At 40.7% G+C, this 24,840-nt stretch overlaps 1 protein-coding gene across 2 annotated transcripts in view; it reads right to left on the bottom strand.

The window, feature by feature from the left end:
• Positions 1 to 24,840, bottom strand: part of BCKDHB (branched chain keto acid dehydrogenase E1 subunit beta) — a 229,405-nt gene that overhangs the window by 62,988 nt on the left and 141,577 nt on the right. The window lies entirely within an intron of this gene.

The raw sequence follows: 24,840 nt of genomic DNA, 5'->3' as shown, positions 1-24,840 counted from the left end.
AACACACACAAAATAGCAGGCGAAAGTAATAGCAAAAAAAGGGGGGGCGGTCAAGCTACTAGATATTTGAGGAAACCTAGAAGTAAGAAATCAAGATGAAAGTAAAAGGGTTAAACGTTCCTTTTAATGTGCACGAACATCTGGTTAATGACCACACTCCATTCTAACATGGAAAATGTCACAAACAGTAAGGATGTATTCTCGGCAGTAGCTCGGTGTGGCCATCCACAAAGGGCATCACATGCTCGGTACAATATTAAATCAAAAAGTACAGCTATGCTAGCATAGCGGGATGCCAGCTGTATTGAGAAGCAAAAACTATTAAAATCAATAGCAAGTTGTTGCTGAAAATATGTTGAACAATTACCGTATTAACAAAATGTGGTAATTTTGCCTCTGAATTGGTAACAATTTGATTATCACCTTTCTTAAAATCTGTCACTATTTCATGAATATGAAATGCAATCTTCGCAGCAAAAATACGTATTAACAAAGAATATTTCATATTGCATTCATTCTAGGCAATCATAGTTTAGAGTTGTTCAAGTATGCAGCAGTTTCAGCCAGAAGGTCTGTTAAACCCCCGAAATATGGCCAGAAGCCATGACAAAAATAAGTTACTGTATCCATTAAGTAAATAGTTACTGAAGAACATAAAATTTTATGAACCTCTTAATGAATACCACCTCGCCCCCCAATGAAATGCTAACCTTGGGATATTCGTATCTAGCTTTTTAAGACTGATTAATTACACCATCTGTAAAAGTCACAAATTAAATTTTGAGAGTCCCGGATAGAAACACGAAGAGACAAAATACTCCACAATTACAAAAAATACATATATTTTCCAAGTATTCTCTAGATGCCCTGACTTTAAGGATAACCAAGACAAAAAATTGACCATTATACCCTTCTTCCAGCTCTGAGACCCAGAACTCTGCCAGCATAAAAATATGTACGGATGACAGCCAAAATACACGCAAGAGGTCGGTGCAGTTTACATCTCTAGCAGGTAGAAAGGAGAAACTTCCTAAAAGTGCTGTTACCCTAAAACCCCACACAACCAACCTGGCCCCCTTCATCTGAGCACAGGCCCAACCCAGGCCAAATGACAACCTTTCAGGGATCCAGTGACCCTGAAAGCCAACAAGTAACCAGGGTAGACTGAAGCAGGCTGCTTCCTATAGTCTGGAGAGTGGAGTGGGAAAACTAAGCACAGATGACTGAGGACCAAAGCTTCCCACCTGTGGGGTTCATGCAACGTGATGTCTGAGCTGATGATACCTGGACATCTTCCAGCAGGGAAACGGCCAAGCAGACCAACACGCATCAGCACAGGAAAGCACGATGCGGTCTTGAAAAGCACTTGGGACATGGAGAGATGCCCATGGTAGGTTAACTGATCAAACAACCCAGATGCAGAACAACATAACCTCATGTTTGTGAAAACCACCACCACAGCAGTGGGGACGCCGAGAAACACATCCTTCAACATGTCTGTTGAACTGACACGTGTCAACAGTCTGGAAAGATTAATTCTGAACCATCGGAATTCATGTCTCCTGAGGAATGATCGCAAAGGAAGTGTGGGGAAGGGACTTTGACTTTTTGCTTTACGTATTTTGGGATCGCTGAAAGTATTCTCAGTAAGCCTAAAATGAATAAAAATTAAGTCCTTGAATTAATGCTGAAGATAAAAAGCACATATTTTGTAGTCACAGTATTTTCCGAAAACGCAATAACGGGGTCTTTGTTAGGCTTAGGACTAACTTCAGAAAAAAGGAAATGCTGAGGTCCCAGACTCCAGCAGCAAAGAAACCACTAAAAACCCGACCCATTCCGTGTGATCTACGCATGCTGGAATGACATCCAGTTCTTCACTTCACCCTCAGAGCTGTCAGAGACTAGACAAAATGAAAACCAGAAGATTGGTATCAGAGAATTTGAGGGTCTTCAACACCTCTGCATGTGCATTACTAAAAAAAGTGTGTTCTCAGCTGAGGAGTTGTGCTCACAGATATGGAAGCAATTCCAGGAATTCCAAAATATCAAAACTATGGGGTAGACATAATGAAAAGTACTCACACTTGGAATCTGTGGAAATTGCTGCTTGTCTACAAACAGGTGATAGAAAAAAAAAACAGCAGCGAGAAGAAAGGGGTCAGAGCAACAAACTCAAGCATGAAGCACGACTGCCACTGGGACTGCCACGTGCTAGGCTCCGAGCTGAGGGTTTTACATTCAGTGACTTCATTTAAATTGGAAGACACTAAAGTTTCCTTTTTTGCTTCTGAAAAATCATCTCTGATATCGGAGCATGTAAAGATGTATAAAGTTGTGTCAAAATTCTGAAAATGCCAACATTTTAAAAGTGACACGATATTTTCAGTCACATTTTCAAAAAACTAGCATTTATTGTATGTCTGAATACAATTCAATCATTTTGTGAGGCATAACAGAAATACAACTTGGTACATGTTTTTTGTCATTCACAATTTTAATTTACTAATATTCCTGAGGATTGATTTTTTTTATCCTATTTTGGAAATTATTAATACTGTTAATATTATGAAAATGAAATCATTACAAATTTACAAAACTGAATACAGTTGTCACTCTATTCTTTGCAGTTCAACTAGATATTCTCATTAAATTACATATTTTTGTCAACCTTAATAGGCTTTTAGTGTTCATATTTCTAGGAACTGCCAAGAAATGTCCCTAACCAAATTTAGCATTTTGATGTACTTAGACAGTAAAAGTTAATACAGTCTTTTTCTATGGAGCCAGCCATTAACTTTTAAAAAATAAACAACCATAGATTTAAATATTAATAATACCCTAAAATTTATTTTCTTTGGAAGAAAATAATTATTTTAGTTTGTTTCTGAAATAAATGCATTTCTTCACTTGAACAAAATTAAGCGTTTAAACAACTTTTCAATATGAAAGCTGAACCTATCAAAGCCAGGAAAGATCACGTAAGGCTGGATTTTCCAGCATCTGCTTCTCCAACTTTTTACCACTGAGAACTGCTCCTGGATTTTGGCCTCTGGCAGATGGAGCACCAGTGAGTGAGAGGTGGAGGGTGGCACCATAGATGGCGAAGCCAATTTGAGATCAGGACCGTGAATAACCATCCTCTGTAACCTCTACCACCAAACAGAAAGACTTTGTTCCCTGTAAGGGCTTTAGAAAATCTGTCAAAAAAAAACCCCCCAAAACCTTAAAAAACAGTCCTGAAAAGCTTGGAGTTTTCTTACCATTTCAGTTTGTCTCTGCCTCCACCATCAGAGTATCAAAAGCCTCCCGTCACAAGAAAAGCCATCAAAATCCCAACACCGAACACGAGCCGTTGCCAAACAGACATATCATGACATCCTTGTTGTGGTGAAACCTTGAAGATAACTTGTTTCCTGTTGGGTTACTCCATGACTTTTCCCCATCTTCCATTTTCTACCCACGTCTTTATTAACGGCCATAAATTAAAGTTATCTATGCAGGATGTCTAGCACAATGCTCTGAACAGGGCAGACACTCAAGAAAATTAATTAGATTTAAAAGTCTATTAAAATAAATTGTTTAACTATATCATGCATGTCCTCTTCTGATCCATTTATGCTGTTGCTTTCTTAGCAACATCGATCTTTAAGACAGTGCAAAAAAGTCTATGCTTGAGCACATCCCAAAGCAACTTAATTATGAAACAGTAGGTTTCAAACTGATGATATTTTAATGTAGCTTTAACAATAAGATATCTGTGATATAACAGTGCTGCTAAGTTATACTCCGGTAAAATGATCACATAGACTTTGGCTGCCCAAACATGAGACATATGTTTTTGTGAATGCAGCCTTTAAAGATTTTAACACAATCCAACTGGGAAAACTGTTAAGCTGTCATTCCAGGAGATATGATACAGACAGGCAAACCATTAAGCCTGCGTATGCATGAAAATATAACACTGACATTCAAAGTGGAGTGTGTGAGTGTACACACACACACACACACACACACACACACACTTTAACTTCTTACTCAAAATCCACAGCAAGATTTTCTCCCTATAGACAAGCAACCTTACCAAGTTCGGCAGCCTATTCTAGCTACTGATAAGATAAAGGGATGGCCCTTTTTAACAATTTCTGTCTGAATATAAAACTAAGGAAAAGCAGAAGAAACATCAAAGTTGGCCTCTACTCATTCCTTTTGAAATCAGAAGGACCTCATATAGGTAACACATACATATAAACACAACTGATGATAAAACCATAGCATGTATGTTTCACTAATCAAGAACATACTCATGAACAATTACACTCTAGAATCATTAAGAACGTGATTTTAATGGGCTTCAAATGTCAACGCAAATGAATCAGATACATTTTCTGAAGTATTTTTCTTGTTTAGTAGCCAAATGCATTTGATAAACGAGCCAGAAAAACTTCACAATAAATCAAAGGCTAACAAATAAATTAGCATACATCTAGTGACTATCATTAATCAGCGTGACCTCCACTCCACAACAGCTAAACCACTGGCTGATACACCACTGGAGAAATACCAATGCTAAGAAAGAAAAAACAGTCTTGAGCTTCAGAGAAAGTTCTGAAGAGTCCGTCTCGGCAAGGATGTCAGTGATGGGGTTACAAAGATTTTAGTATTGTAGAAAAGTGGTGTCAACTGAGAAGAGCTAAATCCTCAGGGCTTTATCACCCCTGTGGAAAAAGTTGGAGAAGAAACGGAGCACAAAGAGAAATGACTAAAGTCAAGAAGGGGAGAACAAGCAAACAATATTGACAACGAAATGAAATATTTGGAAAATCTCCAGATATGCTCACTAGTTTCCTCTCTCCTCGATTATGTGCATAATCAGAGCTCAAATACCAAAGAAGCTGAGAGAAACTGCTTTTTCAAAATCAAAAGTGGACGCCTTTCTCAAAGTGACTCCAAAATACTCCGCATACACACGTCCCTGTCAGTCAACCTTACCTTTCCAGCTTGTTTTCCACTGGTTCCTCTGAACTCCGGGCCTGCCAGGCCACTCGCTACGCTATGAACGTGATCCGTGCTTTTCCGCCTTTGACTTTCTTCCCCACCTGGCAGTCATTCTGTCCCTCCCTCAAGATCCATCTTGTACAACCCCTCCTCCCTGGTCCCCCCACCTAGTTGAGTGTCCTCTTTTTTTTTTTGGATCAAAAAATATAGTTTATTTAAAAATAAATTAGAGAGAGAGAGAGAGAGACGATTCACCTCCCCAAGGTGGGGGAGGTGGCCAAAGCCAGGAAACATGGTGACAGCCATGGCTCAAAGAGCACATGGCCACACCAGAGTCTAGCCAGGCAATGGCTGCTTCCTCTTATTTTAAGTCCTGTGGTACAGTTCCCTCTATCTTTTATAAGATGATCTACATGCTAGTGATCATTTCCTAATAGAATTTGAGGTAGCTGACAATGCAAGGCTGTTCTATGAAACCTAAAACCAGGGTACAAGAGCAAGAATCAAGTCCAGTTACAGGGCAAGGCACCACACACGGCTGCAGCTCTCTTAGGGGCACGAGTGACTTACATCATAGCACAACCCGTGTGGCTGTGTCTTACCAGCCCTTCCAATCACACTCTAAACTACAAGTCTGAGGACAGTGGCTCTGTTGTTTATATTTGTGTCTACTGCAGAACATAGCGTAGGACAATATGCATTAAATTGAGCAAATGATGCCCATTGCATCGTTATTTGGAAACAAACGCGTCTATTATTAAATGTTTGAGAAGGTAGCTGAGCATCTTGCTTTGAGAATATTCCTTCTAATGGGGGCCAGGGGTGTTGCTACACTGTCTCCTCCAGCAGACACTAAACCATTCAACAGCATGAAATTCAGAAGTATCAAGTACTCTGTACCTAACCGGTTGTGTATGCTGACGTTCAAAGAATGCTGTTCATGTTGACAGAAAAATTACAGACACAGTGATCTACATGGGTCACCCTCAAGATTCCAAGTTTCTGATGCCTTTAATCTCTTAGGAAGGACTGGCAATGTTATGAAGGGTGCTGAAAAGCAAGTCAAAAAACTAACCTCTAATCACCTTTGGCCAGTGCGCGCCAACTCTTGTCACTATCTTCTCTATTCCGGACTAGTTTTTAGAATAAGGAATTAGCAGCACAAAACATGTTTCTGTTTCTATGTACCTTTTAAAACATGTTTACATCACGCATACACAAACATACACAAACACAGAGTTGGTATGGAACATTTTTTAAAAATCTTCCTTTCCTATTGACAAAAGGTCATCATAATGATAAAGGGACTGTATTGGACTGACAGATATTTATTGGATATATAGTTAAACATGGGTAAAAATATGTGCTTTTAAAAAGGTTTCTTTTTCAATTTGCCCTGTTAGCTTAAACATCATGCAAACCACAACCTCCTCTAGGTAGCAACAGAATTTGATTTAAGCCATAATAGTTTTTCAAAGATTGAAGTAGCCACTTCTCAGGTTGTTTTTCTTTCTTCAATCTCTTTTTATAAAGACAAGAAATCATAATATGTCACTTGAATATTAATACTGTTGACATCCATGTTGCAGAATTTCAGGAAACTGTAGATACGGAGGACAAAAAAGCCAAGTTGTGCTTATGAAAAACACAATTGTGGTGCTGCATCTTCCACATCTTCTCTTATCTTCTGTTCTTAGACCCTCCCCGCGGCCCTTCCAGGTTTTTTCTTTGGAGTCTGCAGTGGCAGGAAGCCTTTGCAAGAACCACAAAGCTAAAATCTTACTGCAAATATGTTTATACTCTTCTAATAATAAAAAAGTGAGAGCGTAAGGGCTGCTGCCCAGTATTTGACAAATTCAGAATCTGACCCAACAGTAAAGACCATTGGCAGTACCCTTCGACTATATTTATTATTCATTGATTCAGGCAGTTTTCTTGTCTCTGTTCAGGTGGTATTGCTTCGTTACCATGGTCTTACATACATATTCTATTGTTCCAAGTTAGCTTTCAGGTTACAAATTATAGGCTGACAGAAAATTTCCATACAGGTAGCTTTATTTTTTTTTTTTTACCATCTTAACCATCTTTAATTGTACAGTTCTGTGGCATTTAGTAGTGCATTCATATTACTGTACAGCCATCACCACCATCCATCTTCCGTATTTCTTCATCTTCCTAACTGAAACTCTGTAGCCATTGAACAAAAACTCTCATTCACCCCTCCTCCAGGCCCTTGGCATCGTTCTACTATTCTGTCTCCAGAAATTTGACTAGTCTAGGACTTCATGTAAGTGGAATTGTTCAATGTTTGTCTTTTCGCGACTGGCTTATTCCATCTGGCATCATGTTTTCAAGGTCATCCATGTTATATCATGGGCCAAAATTTCCTTTCCTTAAGGCTGAATGATACTCCACTGCATGTATATATCATTTTTATATATCATGTTTATTTTTTCATCTGTCAATGGACATTTGGGTTCCTTTTACCTTTTGGCTACCATGAATACTATTGCTGTGAGCTTGAGTGTTTCAATACCCATTGAAGTCCCAGCTTTCACTTACTTTTGGGTAGATACCCGCAAATGGAATTGCTGGGTCATACTGGAATTCTGTGTTTAGTTTTTTCAGGAAGAGTCATACTGTTTTCCACAGCAGCTATGCTATTTTATATTCCTACCAATAGTACATAAACGTTCCAGTTTCTCCATTCCTGTGCCAACACTTATTTTCTGTGTTTTTGACAGCAACTATCCCAATGGGTATAAGGTGGTATCTCATAATTGTGATCTGCATATCTCTAATAATTAGTGGTGTTGAGCATCTTTTCAGGTGTTTACTGGTCACTTGTATATCTATCTTAGAGAAATATCTCTATGAGCCCTTTGCCTTAATTTTTCATCACCCAGTTTGATTTTTTTGCTATTGCTACAAACAGCAGTTTAAAGGTGCTTAATACATCGAATTTCTTAAACTGCTCCCTTTAGGGACTGGAAAGAAAATATTTTCAGAATATGATATTCCATATGGAAAAATATATAATCAAATCTCAGTTGTTTACCATGTTCCTTTCCCTTAAAAAGCATTGCATTTCTGGTTTCCTCACCATTCTGACATGGACACAAGGAAAATTTTTTCCTCAATTCATCAATGTCATAGATCTTTTCCCAGATGGATTATTCAAGACAGCACACTTCTCCTGAAGAATCTTCAGTGGTAAATCAGTCAATCAGAATACAAAAGAAAGCCTACAAATCCTAACAGCACTTGTAATCTGCTGCCCATGAAAACAATGGAGACCTGCAGGGCGCCATATCTTTGCTCCACACTCTGCCAGGAATTAGGAGACAAATAATGCCAAAAAAAAAAAAATTGGAACATTTGTACAGACCAGAAAACCACTTTCATCACCTTATTCAAGTATTACATGCAATCTCGCAAGTAACTTTTAATGTTGTAGACATTCCAAAGGTCATCAGTTCAAATCAAAAAACAATTTCTTGAGCCACTCACATGTACTAAGACTGGAGAAACAAAGATGAGTTAAGCCAGGTCCCTTATGGGTTGTAATGGGGTTGCCACAATGTCTAGGGTCAGGCATGCCCAAGGAAGAAAAAAATTAACTCAAAGATTGCTTTTAAGTAATAGATAATAAGTAAGTAGGAGAGGCAGAATACTGGCACTGAAAATCAAGTTATTTTTGCTAAAAACAAATATTTTCAGAATTTTAAATTTCAACTTCTATGTTCTTTTCGAAAATGACATTGAAAAATGATTTTTTCTCGTCTTAAAACAAACAACAATTACCAATATCCTTTTCAATTCACAAGTCTCCATTTGGCAAATGCTTCTCAAGTGTTGACAACAGAGGGAAATACTATGTCTGGCCATCATGAAAGTTCTAAAGGGTAGAAGCTGACATCATCCCTTATGCTCCCAGCACACTGTGAATAAGAAGAAAGTGACCCTAACCAAAACCAAGATGGTCTGCCAGTTACATTTTACACGGCTGTTTTAAGCACGTATCAAGGGTACAATTTTCCCTGACGCCAGCTGGTTGCCTACCAAGGTAATACTTCCCTAAGGAATGATCAAAAGTATAAACACTGCTACACTTCTGTATCACCATGGATAAATGGTTTTATTTTCTAAAACCTGGTCCAACTCTATTGGAATAAATGAACTTTTAGCCCATTATGAAATAAAAATCATGTGTAGTTCATAATACATGGGCAAGCCTTAAAATCTTTTGGGTCTGTCTTAGGTATGACTCCAAAAAGTGTTACAGTAAAATTCAAAGGATATTTCAGCAAAAATTACACATATTTTTCAGTATATTTAACTGAGATGCACACAGAGACATACAGTGAATAAATTACAAGCTTTTGTTAAAATCAAAATCACGGGGAAATATTTATAAGACAGGTGGATTCAGGGGAAAAAAAATCCTTCAGTAGAAACAACAATATTTGTCCACAAAGCATTCATTATTTGATAGAGATGGTGAGAAACACAGCGGCACAGAAATCTTAAGGCCAAAAAGTATAGTATCAAAATTCATTACTAATGAAATATTAGTGAGAAGATCCAATAATAGTTTTCCAGAAATAGAAATTAATATTTAAAAATCAATTTGCATCTAGACTTAAATTCTTTTTTTTTCCTCCAGGGAAAAAAACTCACTACTTTCATTTTCTTATAAACCACAAAAATATTAATCCATTCCTATATAATTTACAATTCTATATTCTGCAATGTTTTTATTGACAAGTTAGTACAGTAGTATCATTCTGGCCATTATACCACAAAAAGTGAGACATACCTATAACAGCTTAGGTTTTGAATGGTAAAGTCTTTTTTGAGGCGTAGTCCAAAGGAATCTTGTGCTTGTTGACTTCCTTTATCATAAAAAGCTGGTTAATATGCTATATTCTCTATGAATAAAATAATTATTGTAAGACAGAAAATGTCACTACTGACCAGTGAAAATGTTCTATTACTCTAATAATTAAAAAAAATAAGTTAAGTCGGGCTCGGTAGCTCAGCCTGTCACTCCAGTACTTTGGGAGACTGAGGCAAGTGAATGGCCTGAGTCCGTGGGTATGAGACCAGCCCAGACAACTTGGCAAGACCTCGTCTCTACAATAAATAAAAAATTAGCTGGGCGTGGTGGCGTGCGCCTGTAATTCCGGCTACTTGGAAAGCTGAGGCAGAAGGATCACCAGAGCCTAGCAGGTCAAGGCTATGGTGGCCAGGAGCATGCCACTGCACACCAGCCTGGGAGACAGAGTGAGACTCCGACTCAAAAAACAAAAAAAAAGAGTCAAGTGGCACTTCACACATTAAAGTCACAAACTTAGTTAAATTCAAATTCTGGCAAGGGTATGATAGAATCTTCCTTACATCGCCAGAGGAAATGCAGATTGCCATAAAGATTTTAAGAACTATCTTGGGAATATATTTATCAACTAAATGTTGAGATTCCTGGAATAAAAAAGTCTTGGTTCTGAGATTTTTATTCTCAAAAAATAATCCAGAGATGTACAACATTGGATTTATGTCTTAAAATAGGTGTGTGTGTGTGTGCGCGCATGCGCGTGTGTGTGTGTGTGTGTCAGTTGCGTCAAAAAAAGTTTTTAAAAAATGAGGAAACCCTGCTTTAGAGCCAGGGCCTGACACTGAAGACCTAAATATCATTTTAGTGCTGAAGAAATCCCACTGAAAAGGGCAACGCATTTGGGAAATACTGCCCTTCAATGTCTTCCACGCCATCTCACTGATTGTGTTTCACCTGCCCACATCTGCCGGGCCCTGAAGTTGTGACCCCTCGTGCGTAGTTTGACGGCAGAGAAGCAAGCAGAGGGCTGGCAGCACAGAAGAAGACCCCGCCTGAGGATCAGGGAGGGAGCCTCGAAGGCAACCGACCCTTCCACCGGAAATCAGAGGAGTGGATTCAAAGAGCACATCAAAGTGAAGCCCACATTCTGGTTACTGGCAAATGCGTCTGGACGAGGTGAGATCACCCTACTCAAAGATGAGTGATGGAAGCAAAAGAGTCAAGCAAACAGAGCCTTTTGAAGAAAAAATGCTGAAAAGTGTCCCAATCATTCAAAGGAAAAGCTAGTCTCCAAGGACTAGCCTACTCAAGATCCAGAAGAGAGCGTAAAATGCAACCACTGGGCCTCTCCACTGCAGACCAGACCCCAGTGCTAAGAAAGAAGCAAAGGGCTTCTAGGGAGACAGAAGGCTGGGTGAGAAAGGATGCAGGGGAGACCTGAGAGTCTCACAGGAGCCAAAACCACGCTACTAAAGTGAAAACTCAGTTTGCAACCTGTACTTTATGGAAACATCTTTCGGGCAAAACTTTTTTTCCCAAATACCAAGATGCACTTTCTGCCATGATGTTATCTTTCCCCACAAAAGATTTCTCTGGTCTCCTCCCCCCTGCCCCCCACCAGCCAAGGATGGTGCTCTCCATTCATCCGACTTCAGAACGATCTACTGAATGAGTGAGGAGGGATACATGGGCCACAGCTGCAAATGTCTGGGAAAGACAGAGGCAAGAAGCGAGCGGGCAGGAAGACAAGGCTGGCAACCCGTTTTCTATGCTGGTTTTCCCCTGGCTCCCTCCAGGCTCGCAGAGCTCAACCCTCTGCGAGGCCATGGCTGGACGGCACAGGCGGGCTTTCCTCCTCGTGATCAGGACACTTTTCAGCATTGTTTATTCCTCCCAAGTTCACGTGGGGCCTGCTCCAGCCCCAACTGGGACTGGAGCCAACAGGACCCAGAAGGCCCGAGGAAACACAGCTCCCGTTCTCAGTCTGATAGCAGCTTATAAACGAAGTGCACGAATCAGACCCTCTGCAAACAGTTTTCACTCAGCAAGAGTCACAAAACAGTCGTCTCGGGACCCCAGGAAGTAACAGGACAAGTGAGGCAGTAACCGCTGGTGGACGGTGTGGACAACCAAACAGTCTCTGATTTAGGGGGCCAAGCTTATTTTCTTAAAAAAAAAAAAAAAAATACTGTGAAAGCCAAGCAAAATATGTCTCAGGCTGGATTCTGCCCAAGAGTTTGCAACCTATACTTTATGGGAACATCTTTCTGAAAAAACTTTTTTTTTCTTTCAAATATCAAGATGCGCTTTCTGCCATAATGTTATCTTTACCCATAAAATTATACCCTGAGTTAGGGAGATTTCCATTCTGGTCTTCTCAAACGTTTTGTGGATATTTACCAGTATAAACACCCATTTTGTTGTAAAGTTACATTTAATATAACAGACTTAGTATTTCAAAAGAAAGACATTTGAGTCACTTCTTCACTCCATGTTTGTAAAACCCAGAAAAACAATGAGCTATCCAAGATAATGTGTAAATGTAAGTGTTCAGTAGTCCTGCTGTGTGTTCCAAAATTATGGCTCTGGGGTTTTAAATGTGCAGGAAAGAGCACTCTATAGCTCTGAAGCACTCCCCTAAATTGTATGTGGTCACATGCTGTACTTCTGAGACACTGTCCTCACCAGGAGACCGCCAACGTGCTTACATACTACCAGAAGAGTGAAAGTCGATTTCCAGTTCCAAGAGACCCAATTATTTCCAGTCCCTTGCAGAAAAAATGTTGCATCAAGAACATCTTCAATACATGAGATGCATTTTTATGAACTCAAATAGGTTTTAATAACTTTATCAAAAATATAGTTTTCCAGACACATTATGTAAAAGACAGACAACAAACAAAAGTATGTTTTGTCACCACATACACGACCACCAGTGTGTGGTGAATCACTAATGTTGGCTATCAATATTGGGAGGAGAGCCAGGCTGGCAGTGAGGGTGATGTCCCACATTGGGACGTCTGTCTTAGCCACAGGGTAGCAACAGGTATGAAGAGGAAGTAAAAAAGGCATGGCCAGTGTATTGAAGCAGAGGAAAAGGATGGAGGGGACACCATGAGACACATCAGGTTTAATCCAGGACCCACAGTGCAAAGAAGCTGGAAAATCTGAAGCCCCAACTGAGGAGGATCAAAGACGTTTGCCCCTCCAATCATGGTGTGGGCTTGAGGTGGTGGGTGTGTGTCCCCTCACCCTCAGGACTGCCATGGTCCAGAAACGACCACCCTCTCTGCTTGGCGCATCGTAACTCTATGCAAAAATAAAGCTCAGGTTTGGGTTTTGGCCTTCACGCAACATACATTCATTTCGATTAAACATATCAATTGACGTTTTGAAATCTAGCATACATTGCCCATATGGTTCTGAGGGTGATTCATGTCAAGATTATTCCCATTAAATTAAAAGCACCACGCGGAGGTTCTGTTATTCTTTTGGCTACCTAGAGTCCTAAATAACTTCATAAGAAATCACTCATAAATCTGTGTCTTGGAGAAAAATCATTTCTCGTGCCTACTCCAAAAACGGTACGGCCTATAAAAATGTGTGGCTGTGTTTATAAACATGCCTTTTCTCACACTTTTTTACCCACACGATGTAAAACCACAGCCTCAAATGCAACCTGGAAACCTCTGGGAGGGTTGAATCTTAATGCAGCCTCTGATGTTACTGCTCCTTGGCCCTGGACTTCACCATGCCAGGGCATATCACCTTACACCGGGGCAGCCAACTATAATTCTAAAATCAGAACACAACTGGCTCTGCCCGACTGACGTTGAAACCATAATATTGAAGCTGGCCTGGACCAGGAACGGGCTTCTGATCACTGAGCAAGGCAGCAGGAAGGGGTGGAGGGCTAGGCAAAGACATTCAGGACATAAATCTTCAAATTCTCACAGCCCTCAAGAGCCAGTGTCCAACGTGGAAAATGTCGTAGGTCAATTCTTCAAGCAAAATGAAGTGGGGAGATTAGTAAGACTAACAAGCATGTCTGCAATGCCTTCAATACTGAACAATTTCAGTACCACTTTTAAAAATCACAGAGAGATCCCACCCCCCCACCCCAGGACATCTCACAGCAATGGCCTTTTATGAAAATGCACAGAAATAAAGTTAACCGTAATTACAGGTATAAGACATTCAATTTAACTGCAGCTTGGGAGAAAGGGCCAGGAGGAATTTGGGAGACAATTACGACCTCAAGAGTTACAGCATGAGGGTGAAGAACGTGATTTAGATTTACACCCTCACATGTTCACTGCAGCCTCTGTGATAGAATGAATGAGTGCTGTAAACGTAGCTTTTTCTACTAAGTCTGTTCAAATAACACATCGTGGAATAAATGTTCTCACTGCTTTGCATTGTCTGCCCTCTTCAGTCAGGAACACTGCTCAGGAGACAGCCCCAGACCGACAACCCTGGGCTAGGAAGAGGCTGGAGCCATCTGGGCAACCCTGGGCTAGGAAGAGGCTGGAGCCATCTGGGCAGCCCGCCCTTGGGCTTCTTCCATGACCCTGACCTTCAGCACCAGGGCCATCAGACCTGGCGTCTGCTACTCAGAACATTCTATTCAACAGAACTGGAGGTTAGCAATGAAGACATTTAAAATGTGGACTCTTTTTCTTTAAGTTTTTAAAAAAGTTTTGCTGAAGATTTCATCTAATAACTTCTAAACACAACAGAGAATGTCTTAATCCACTGCCATGTCCTATGTGTGTAATCAGATTTCTACGGGTTTTCAGTGGGTGACAGAAAGCAAATCCCTAAAAGTCCCTTTAAGCCCCTGAAAATGGGAATCCCTAGCTCTGTCTGAAGATGTGTTCCCCATAGCCACCTGCACTATGACTACCCAGCCAGGAGCTTCTCACTGATCTTTAAATGTGTCTGGACTTTTAGGCAAAAACAGCGCCCCATCGCTCACTGTTTTGTGGTTGCTGTTGCTGCTGTTTGTTTGTCTTGAGGCAGTTTCATTCTGTCACCTAGACTAGAGTACAGTGGCACAGTGACAGCTACCACAGCCTCGACCTGCTGGGCTCAGGTGATCCTTTTGCCTCGGCCTTCCAAGTAGCTGGGACTACAGGTACGCACACCATGCATGTTTAATTTCTTTGTTTATTGTAGAGACGAGGTCTCACCACATTGCCCAAGCTGGTCTCCAACTCCTGGGCTCAGGCGGTCCTCTTGCCTTGGCCTCCTAAAGTGTTGGGATTACAGGCCGGAGCCACTACCCCTGGTCTGTGTTTGTTGTTGTTGTTGGAAAGAGAGAGTCTGTGAAAAAAAACTTACGTGAAAGACAGTCATATTATACAGCCAGAACCTTAAGTGGAAAACTTGGGATACATAATGGGTAGTAAAGGTAGATTTGAAATCCTTAAGGTATACCATATTTGTATACATAAAGAATTACCTGATTTATAGGTTTTGTCATAAAAACAAAAAATGCACGCATGCTGTGATGGCGAGTTTTAATTATCAACTGGTCTGGATGAAGAAAACCTAGAAACCTGACACAGTATCGTTCTGGGTGTGTCTGTGAGAGTGTTTCTAGAGACCAGCCTGTGAATGTGAGTGGACCGGGTGGAGAAGGTCCAGCCTCCACTGTGGGCTGGCCCCAGCCAACCTCCAGAAATCCGAACAAGAAGAAAAGGCCCACATGTTCATCTATCTGCTGCAGCTGGGATGCGCCCTTCCTCTCCCATTCTTGGACACCCCCGGCCCTTGGCCTTTGGAGTCCAGAACTTGTACGAGCGCCCCTGCCTGTCCCCTGGTTCTTGTGCCTGAGAGTTACAGCCCCAGATGCCCTGGTTTGTCCCTGGTTCTGAGGCCCTTGGACTTGGACTGAGTCTAGTATCGCAGGGTCTCCAGCTTATAGACAGCCTACCACAGGGCTTCACAGATTCCATAACCAAGTGAACCATCATCCCCTTAATCAATCCCCACTCATCTATCTTCTGTCCATCTATCTCTTACTGAGTCTCTCTAGAGAGGCCTGGCTAATCCTTATGTGTTGACCCACACATATGTTTCTACTGTCACATTATTTACACGTGTATGCATACATAGTATCTGTGTGTGTGTCTACAGAAAAAGAGAAGGAGGGAGACAGACAGACATTAAAGAGGAGAGAAACGAGCATTTCAACCCAAAAATTGTGAATTGGACACCAGACTTGAAGCCCAAGATGGGAGAGATGGCTTCTTCATGGCTGAGCCTCCAGGCCTCAGTTCATAGCAGTTACTCGATAAACTCATTTGTTGAAGGGCTAAACAGTATGACTTTTTTCCCCTTTCTAAAGTCGTCTCACATAAATAACATTAAAGAAGCCATAACTCCAAGTGGGCAGATTTATTCTTATTACTGTAAGTATTCACATTTTTAAATAATGATAGAAAACTATAAAATTGCATCAGGAAATGACTAGATTTTAAAGCAAAACCTTAAGTTGCAAATTTGAAAACATCCTTTCCTGTTACCCAATAATTGTCTATTTAGAAGTCTCTGTTTTGAACTATGCTGCTATTTTTAAAAATATGTACTATGAGAAAGCGACATGTATTATGGTTAATATTAACAATTACACCTCCAGACTAAAAAGCTAAGCCAATGGCAGACGTCAACCACAGTATACTTAGCTTAGACTAAAAGAAAGGTTTGGCCAGGCTCGATGACTCACCTTGTTATCCCAGCGCTTTGGGAGGCCGAGGTGAGTGGATTGCCTGAGCCTGCAGGTTCGAGAACTGCCCGGGCAACTTGGCAAGACCTCATCTCTACAATAAATAAAAATTAGCTGGGCGTGGTAGCGCGTGCCTGTAGTTCCAAGCTACTTGGAAGGCTGAGGCGGAAGGATCACCGGAGCCCAGCTGGTCGAGGCTGTGGTGGCCGGGAACGTGCCCCTGCACTCCAGACTGGGTGACAGGGTGAGACTCCAACTCAAAAAATAAAAGAAAAATAAAAGAAAGCGCTATTGGATCCCATCAGAACAAATAAAAGTGATACTTGACTGAACCAAGTGAGAGCGTGAGACGCTTTTTCCAAATAAAAACCTAAGGCATAAAAAAGCTTTACAAAAATTGGTGACTTTATGAATTTAAATCAAAGTTTCCTTAGATAATCAAACAAACTTTATATGTATGTATAGTCACACACTGCATAACGACATTTTGGTCAACAACAGAGCACACATACCACAGTGGTCCCATAAAGTTGCAATACCATCTTTTTACTGCACCTTTTTTATTTTTACAGGCACAAATACTTTCCATTGTCTTACGGCTGCCCAGTGTGTTCGGTACAGAAACCTGCTGTACAGTTTTGCAGCCTGGAGGCAATAGGTCATCAAATAGCCTGGGTGCATGGTAGGTTCTACCCCTGGGTTTGTGTAAATACACCCTATGATGTTCACACAATGACAACGTCACTGAAGGATGCATTTCTTAGAACATATTCCACCACTAAGCGACACATACACACACACACACACACACACACACACACACACACACACATACAGATGTGACATTAAGGGAGGGAGTGAAATACCACAGATCATTTTTACTAACTCTAAATTTTATAGACTGAAGCTTATTATTTGCTGCGACTCTGATGATCCAAAGAAAATGGGTGGTTTCGCAATTCAGAGGCAAGCATAAGATAGAACTTTCGGCCTCCGGTGGGAAATAAACCAAGGCAAATGGCATCAGGGCACAAATCACTTCCCTAGTAGCTACCAGAAACCGGCCGTCAGATTTCTGCCTCTGGCTTGTTGTCGCTATCAGCTGTGCAAAGATGACTCTAGTGACTAGGATAATACACTTGACATCTTTATATCCTTCACATTTCCTCTAATAAAAATAAGAAACATTAAACACAGTATGTTAGGCATAATCCTTTATGCTTAAGACGCTGAGGTACAGTCCATAGAAAATCACCCAATGCAATTCCAACTAGGGAGACAAAGTTTCCATTGTGCTCTAATCTCATGGAGCCAAACCCACAGGTTGCATCCCTGGATGCGATAAAATGGGTAACATCCTTCTAGTCGTACGATCACATAGCCTGGGAAACTGACCTTTCTCCGTGTTTGTTTCCCACATTCTCTGCTGCCTGATAACGGCAGGCTCCTGACTTGGAGATCAGTTGTCTGTGGTGGTCTGAATTTTGGTCCTTTCACTTTTTGTAAATGCAAGTATTTGAGAATCGGTTTTAAACACAGAAAAAGAGAGGACACTATTAATGGAAGGAAAGAGATGAAATATGAAAATCTGTCATGGAAGGTTCATTTTTGGAAGACTATAGAAGAACTGCCACTGCTCATCAATTTTTAAAAGAAATGACAGTAATTAGCATGTCATGGTCTTCACAAAGAATTAATTAGGGCACTTGTCTCTTTCCACATTACAGTTTATGGATGTGAAATATACTATTAGCAAAAGTACAGTAAAGCACAAAATTAGTATACTGTAGACTTGGGCTCTGCCTGTAAGGGGTTTACAATTCCAAAGATTACTCAATGTATCTTTTATAGCATATGGAAAAAATACATGTGTGTGTGTGTAGTGATAATGAAATCATACTCATTTTTAAACGGCAAACTTCCTTTTCAAAGTAGTTACCCAAAGATACCATTATTCTAGCTATGAAGCTTCAGCATAACACATTTTTGGAACTCTTGTTTTAATTATCTTTAAAAATTGGTTATGAGCAATTAAAATAATTCACATTACTTTATAATCACACATCATCATACAGATTTTGGAGGGTAAACATTTAAATTTTCAAAAGGGCCGGGTGCGGTGGCTCAACCTGCAATCCCAACACTTTGGGAGGCCAAGGTGAGAGGACTGCCTGAGCCCGGAGGCTCGAGACCAGCCCGGGCAACATGGCGAGACCTCATCTCTACAATAAATCACAAAGACTCGCCAGGCGTGGTGGCATGCATCTGTAGTTCCAGCTACTTGGAAAGCTGAGGTGGAAGGATCGCCTAAGCCCAGCAGGTCGAGTCTGAGGTGGCCTTAAGCGTGCCACAGGACTCCAGTCTGGGTGACAGACTCCAACTCAATAAATAAACAAATAGATTTTCAAAAGGAATCTGATTAGAAAACCATGACATGTGTGAGAAAAGAACAACAGGTACATTAGGAGAGATGGGGACAGAATCAGGATAAAACAGTAACAGATATAAAGTACTACACTAACATATTAGGATACTGAGAAACCAGAGGGGAAATGTGCACCTTCTCGAATTTAGTTAGAAAAAGGGAAGAGGTGATTCTATATACTGCACATGTTCCAGTAAAACATAGACGCTAATACTGATACACCATCCCAGAGAGTTATTTTGTAATAAAGTAATGCCATAATGATCTCAACATAGAGATGTCAAATGAATCCAAGTTCTGAAGATCTTTTTTTAAAAACGTATTTCTATTTTACTATTAATAAAAGCATATTTAAAATTTTAAAACCATGAAAAAGAGTGGTCTATAAAAACGAAAACTTACTGTCCATTTTCTTCTTTATGATTAAAAACAGGTTATGGTTGAAAATCCTCTTGTGCCAAGGATCACTATAAAAACTATGCAATATTCAGGAAAGCACTATAAATATAGCTGTGAATTTGGACCAAAGATTCCCCTGTGACTACTCTATCAAAGGAAAAGCGTTATTTTTATATGTAATTTCTTTGCATGGTAGAGTGATTTGACACGTTGCTGTTCTGCCTAACATCTGTGTCTTTTCCTTTAGGTCATTTTTTTCCTTTGGAAGTTTATCACTTCCCTGTAAGAGGACAAGCTGGAGGGACAGTCAATCGAAGAGCCCCACATTCCCTTGACCGGGGAATGGACAAAGTTTAGCTCAAGAATGAGGCTAACAAAACTTTCTCCTGAAAGCTGACATGTGAATAAACAGTACGTGAGCTCAAGGACCAAAAACCCATTCACCCTGACGCTGACACCCAAAAAGACCATCTACTAAGTTTCTGTAGTCTTCCTCACTAAATCTGCCATTTCCTGTTCCTCTTCATGGCTACCGGCTGTTTTTAGGTCTTGGCACACTGGGGTGAGAGGACTAGGCCGGTCACAGGCTAGAAGCAACGGGCTAAGGTCCTCTCTGCCCCAGCGCTCAACCAGATGACCCCAGGTTCACATCTCTTACCCATCCTAAGCATACAGCTGGCGTCAACACAGCTCTAGAGAACCTGATTCTCCAGGTTGTACTCAAACTGAAAACTACAAGATATCCTTTCGGATAAACTGCTCCTCTGGCTTGTAGTTAAATTACTGATGCAGACGTCAAGAAAAAAACAGTGGAGAACATGGTAACGATGATGGCAATGGATGATGATCTTGACAGGAGGCAGGCAGGAAGGAAGAGAAGGAAGAAAGAAGAAGAAAGTCTAGACTATAAGGAACTTTTACAAGCAAGCCTATCGAACTGACTCAAATTTAAACGGTGTGAATGTAGGTTTTAACGCCCAATTACATCTTTTATGCTTAATACTTATCTGTATCTTGTGTTTAGTAAACTCTCTATGCTACTTTTTAGTATCTCTTAGATTTATATATAAGTATACTTTGTAAAATTTCAATGTTAAAAATTTAGGGTTAGGCTGGGTGCGGTGGCTCAAGTCTATAATGCTAGCACTTTGGGAGGCCGAGGCGAGAGGACTGCCTGAGCCCACAAGTTTGAGACCAGCCTGGGCAACATGGTGAGATCTTGTCTCTACAATAAATCAAAAAAATTAGCTGGGCGTGGTAGCACGCGCCTGTAGTTTCAGCTACTTGGAAGGTTAAGATGGAAGGATCACCTAAGCCCACCAGGTTGAAGCTGTGGTGGCTGGGAGTGTGCCACTGCACTTCAGAGTGAGACTAGAACTCAAAAAGGAAAAAAAAAAAAGTTAGGCTTAGATTATTTTAAACATTATTTTAAACAACATCTTTTCAATATAAGTAATCATCTTAGAGAGTGGCCATATTTATGCAAAGTACATGCTTTATTTAAGTTTTATTCATTTGATGCTTTTAAATATAATTTAAAATTTTCTTCTGCTTTCTATTAACTTCAGAAAACTAAGTTTAGAAAATTTGTTAAAATGACTTGTGACCAACAACTTGTCAAAATGGGGTTTTAAATTGAGATGCCATTGAATGGGGAGTTAAGGTACCTTCTTCTTCTTATTTTGTAAACATGTTCAGCTCAAGACACAGTCTTAGTCATCAAATGCTAACGCCGGAAATAATCTGAGTGATCTCAGCAGTAACATTGTCTGGGCTTGAATTTCTCCAGAAACTCCTCAATTTGCCACATCATTTGATATAGAAAAAAATAAGCTCCAATGTTGTATGAAGTAAGTTTTTGTTACCTTAAAATGCAACTTCAGCCTGGGCTTTGGAATCGGGTGGCTTCGAGTCAGACTCTAGCTCTTCTGCACACTAGTTGTGCAAACATGAACAAGTTACCTGACCTGTGTGAGACTCAACCTCTTCGTCTATAAAATGAGGACATAACAATACCCACCTAGAAGTAATGATGGGATACTTAAATGAAATAACACACATAAGCTCTTAACATGATGGCTACAGGAAGCATTCTATACTGCTAGCTATTATTCTGGTATAAAAATCGAGTTTCTGCCCTCTATCAATTCATATTCTTCATTTGCTTGTAGTCGTTTTTAAATGTTTATGTGATAAAGTCCCCCCTGGCTTGTATACACCAGCAGCAGAGTCCAACACAACCAAAAACTTGTATACAGCTTATATTGAAGTGTCTTTGTGTGTTAGATTTGATTCTTAACGACCTCTATCGTTACCTTGAAAAATTATAAATGAGAGAACCAACCGTCTGCTGACATTGGACACTGCAAACACCACACACACACAGAAAGAAAAAGATGGTCTGTCTGACGCTGAAAGTAGTTTTTCATGAGAACAGAGAGTGTGAGCGGCATTTGAAAATTCCAGCAAGGAGGTGACGTTGTCCCTTAATCACACAATCTTCTTGGTTTGTACAATAAACATATGGCAGGAGGGGAAAACGCTAAGCACAGAAAAGACACACGGTTCGCGCCCTCTTCAGAAACAGATTGCCTGGAAATGAAGAGCATTTGGTTAAAAATAACATCTTAATAGAATCCTGCCTTCTGTACATATCCCTGTGACAGACTGTGTCCTGAAGACATCTGAAATAAGTTGATACTATCATCCAACCTTGAACAGCATGCTGTCATACATAATCAAATGATAAAACATCAATTAAGCAATCTGTTATATTTGCATGCACTTTTCTGAAAAAAACATAGAATTGTTGTGAAAAGCCTCACATTCTAATGGCTATTGACATCTAGCAGATGAGTCAGAACTCAAATTAGTTAACAGAGTTAATAACGTACTTTTGACAACATGAGACCTAGGTTTTGTTTTTGTTTTTTTGAGTTAGAGTCTCACTCTGTCACCCAGACTGGAGTGCAGTGTCACACTCCCAGCCACCGCAGTCTTGACCTGCTGGGCTCCAGGGATCATTCCATCAGCCTTCCAAGTAGCCGGAACTACAGGCGCACACCACCACGCCTAGCTAAGTTTTCTTTGATTTATTGTAGAGACAAGGTCTCACCAAGTTGCCCGGGTGGGTCTCGAACCCATGGGCTCAGGCAATCCACTCGCCTCAGCATCCCAAAGTGCTGGGATGACAGGCTGAGCCACCGAGCCCAGCCAGAGAGCTAGGTTCTTAAATAGCAAAACAAAACAGAATTTCTTCCAAAAATGGAAGATCAACTTCAATGATTTGGAATACAAAGAATCCAGAAGTTACAAAGTTAAATGACTTAACCAAGGACAAACACCTACTTAGTCATGAAGCCAGACAAGACTCCTAATCCCTTAGAACAACCAGAGGAACAATTCTTAAGTAGTTATCACATGATTCCTGAGCAAATGAACAATCCATGCACTCGCTATAAACCATAACGACTGCCGCTATGACTATTGAGCGCTTCACACCTTGATCCACTGTAAGCCTTCCCGCCCCAAGTGAGCTTCACGGATGAGGAGTTGGGCCTGGAGAGGTTCAGTGGCTTGCCCAGGGGCACACACACAGCTGGAAATTGAGCTTGCACAAGCCTGCTCTGTCTGCTGTGCGAAGTGGACTCTCGCAGGATGTGACTCGCACTGACCACACTGTATTCACTGCATCTTCTCTTCTCTGTGTTATAGAAGACTGGATGGGCCCAAACCCAACTCTGTGCTCAATGATAAAATGCAGTTTCTGGTCTCAAGATGTTCTCGTTCATTTCCATCAGGGAGCAGCAGATATACAAAAAGACCTTCACTCTCCCGATGCTACTTTCTCTGCTTTCAGGAGGAAATAAATTCTGGTATTCTCTCCTTCTCCCTTTTCCTTCCCACGGCTCATCAAGAAGTGTGATCAGAATTGGATAAGACAGGCACAGGCCTAAGTGCGGACTAAATGCTTATTACAAAAGCTAGAATTCATTTCTTTTTCTTCCTCCGTTTGATAAAATATAATAAGATTGAGATTGAGGTTGGAACTCCACAGCCACGATTCTATAAGGCACATAAAACGTGTTCCATAAAAAAAAAAAAAATGTGGGACACCACAATTTTATGAGTGTTAGGAATCAATGCCAGAAGTAAAGATTCATCAGTGGGAAGACGTGATGCCACCGTGGTCTACACTTCTAGGCTTCCGCGAACACCCCAGCTAGAACATCAAGAACACTGGTTGGGAGGTGGTGACAGCAGCTGGTGGGAAAGGAGCAGTGTTCAGGTAAGAAGTAGAGTCAGACCGAAACAAGATGCCCACTGCCCTCTCAGGCTGCTACCCAGCCCCACTCTGCTTATGCAAAATTGAAAAAGTGCAGGACATGGAAAAAATAAAGTGAAGGAGATGGACAGAATGCCACCCTCACAGAATTAACATTCTAACTGAATAAGAGCATTGTTTCAGAGCAACACAACAAGCAGGCAGGTGCTTGTGACAACGTCTCACCTTATAAGTCATCCTTTAAAATTTAAGCAATTCTAAGAGGAGGTTTTCAAGCTGCAAGATAATTTAGCTTCCATGGCAGGTAATTAACTTATACTCCCATATTTTTTCTTCATGAACTGTGAGCAAGAATGCAAGTTTAAAAGCATAAAGCCCTCACCTTTATACTTAAAATTTTTTTATGCAAATGATTGTTGCAGGGTTCATGCCGGCCTCACTCGGAGCCCACCCTCCTGCCTTCTCCCCAAGAGTATGATCAGGCCACTCTTTTGGATGGTCTGCTTTCAATGGCTGACACACAAGGAACTGATAGAAATGCCTTTGAAATGACGGAGTCAGAATCACAAGCTCGTTCACTATTAGGAGTACAGCACCTCCCAGTCACCCCCTCTTCGTCTACACGTGACTTACACATAGAGAAAAGCAAGATCTGATTTTACAGCGGCAGCTATCTATGCTTTTGGGTACAGTAAAGGATTAATAAATAAGTAATAAATAAACAAGTGAATGAATAAAATTAATCAATCCTCGAGGAGGAATGAGCAAACTGCTTCCTAAATGAGAGTCAGCATATTTGCAGACATGAACTTTTCAACTGCTCTGTAACAAAAAAATTAATGGACAGCTCCTCCCAAAATGTTAATTCATGAAAGAACTTACTCAGGTGTGGCATTATCTAGCCCACAGGACATTTAGCAATGTTTAGAAATATTTTTGGCAGCCACAACGAGGATGGAGAAGGGGACAGAGGTGGGAAGCTGTCTGGGTAGAGACCAGGGATGCTGTGACACATCCTACAATGCACAGGACAACCCCACAATAAATAAATATCTGGTCCAAACTGTAAACACATAGTGCAAAAGACTGAGAAGCTTTAGCCTATGGTTGTCACTGATTTTCAAGACTATGGTTCCAGACAGCACTATTCAGACACACACACACACACA

The sequence above is a fragment of the Carlito syrichta genome, unplaced genomic scaffold, assembly GCF_000164805.1.
Source record: "Carlito syrichta isolate Samal-C Ts95f unplaced genomic scaffold, Tarsius_syrichta-2.0.1 Scaffold306754, whole genome shotgun sequence".
Lineage (NCBI taxonomy): Eukaryota > Metazoa > Chordata > Mammalia > Primates > Tarsiidae > Carlito > Carlito syrichta.
This window is presented reverse-complemented; position numbering and strand designations above follow the sequence as displayed.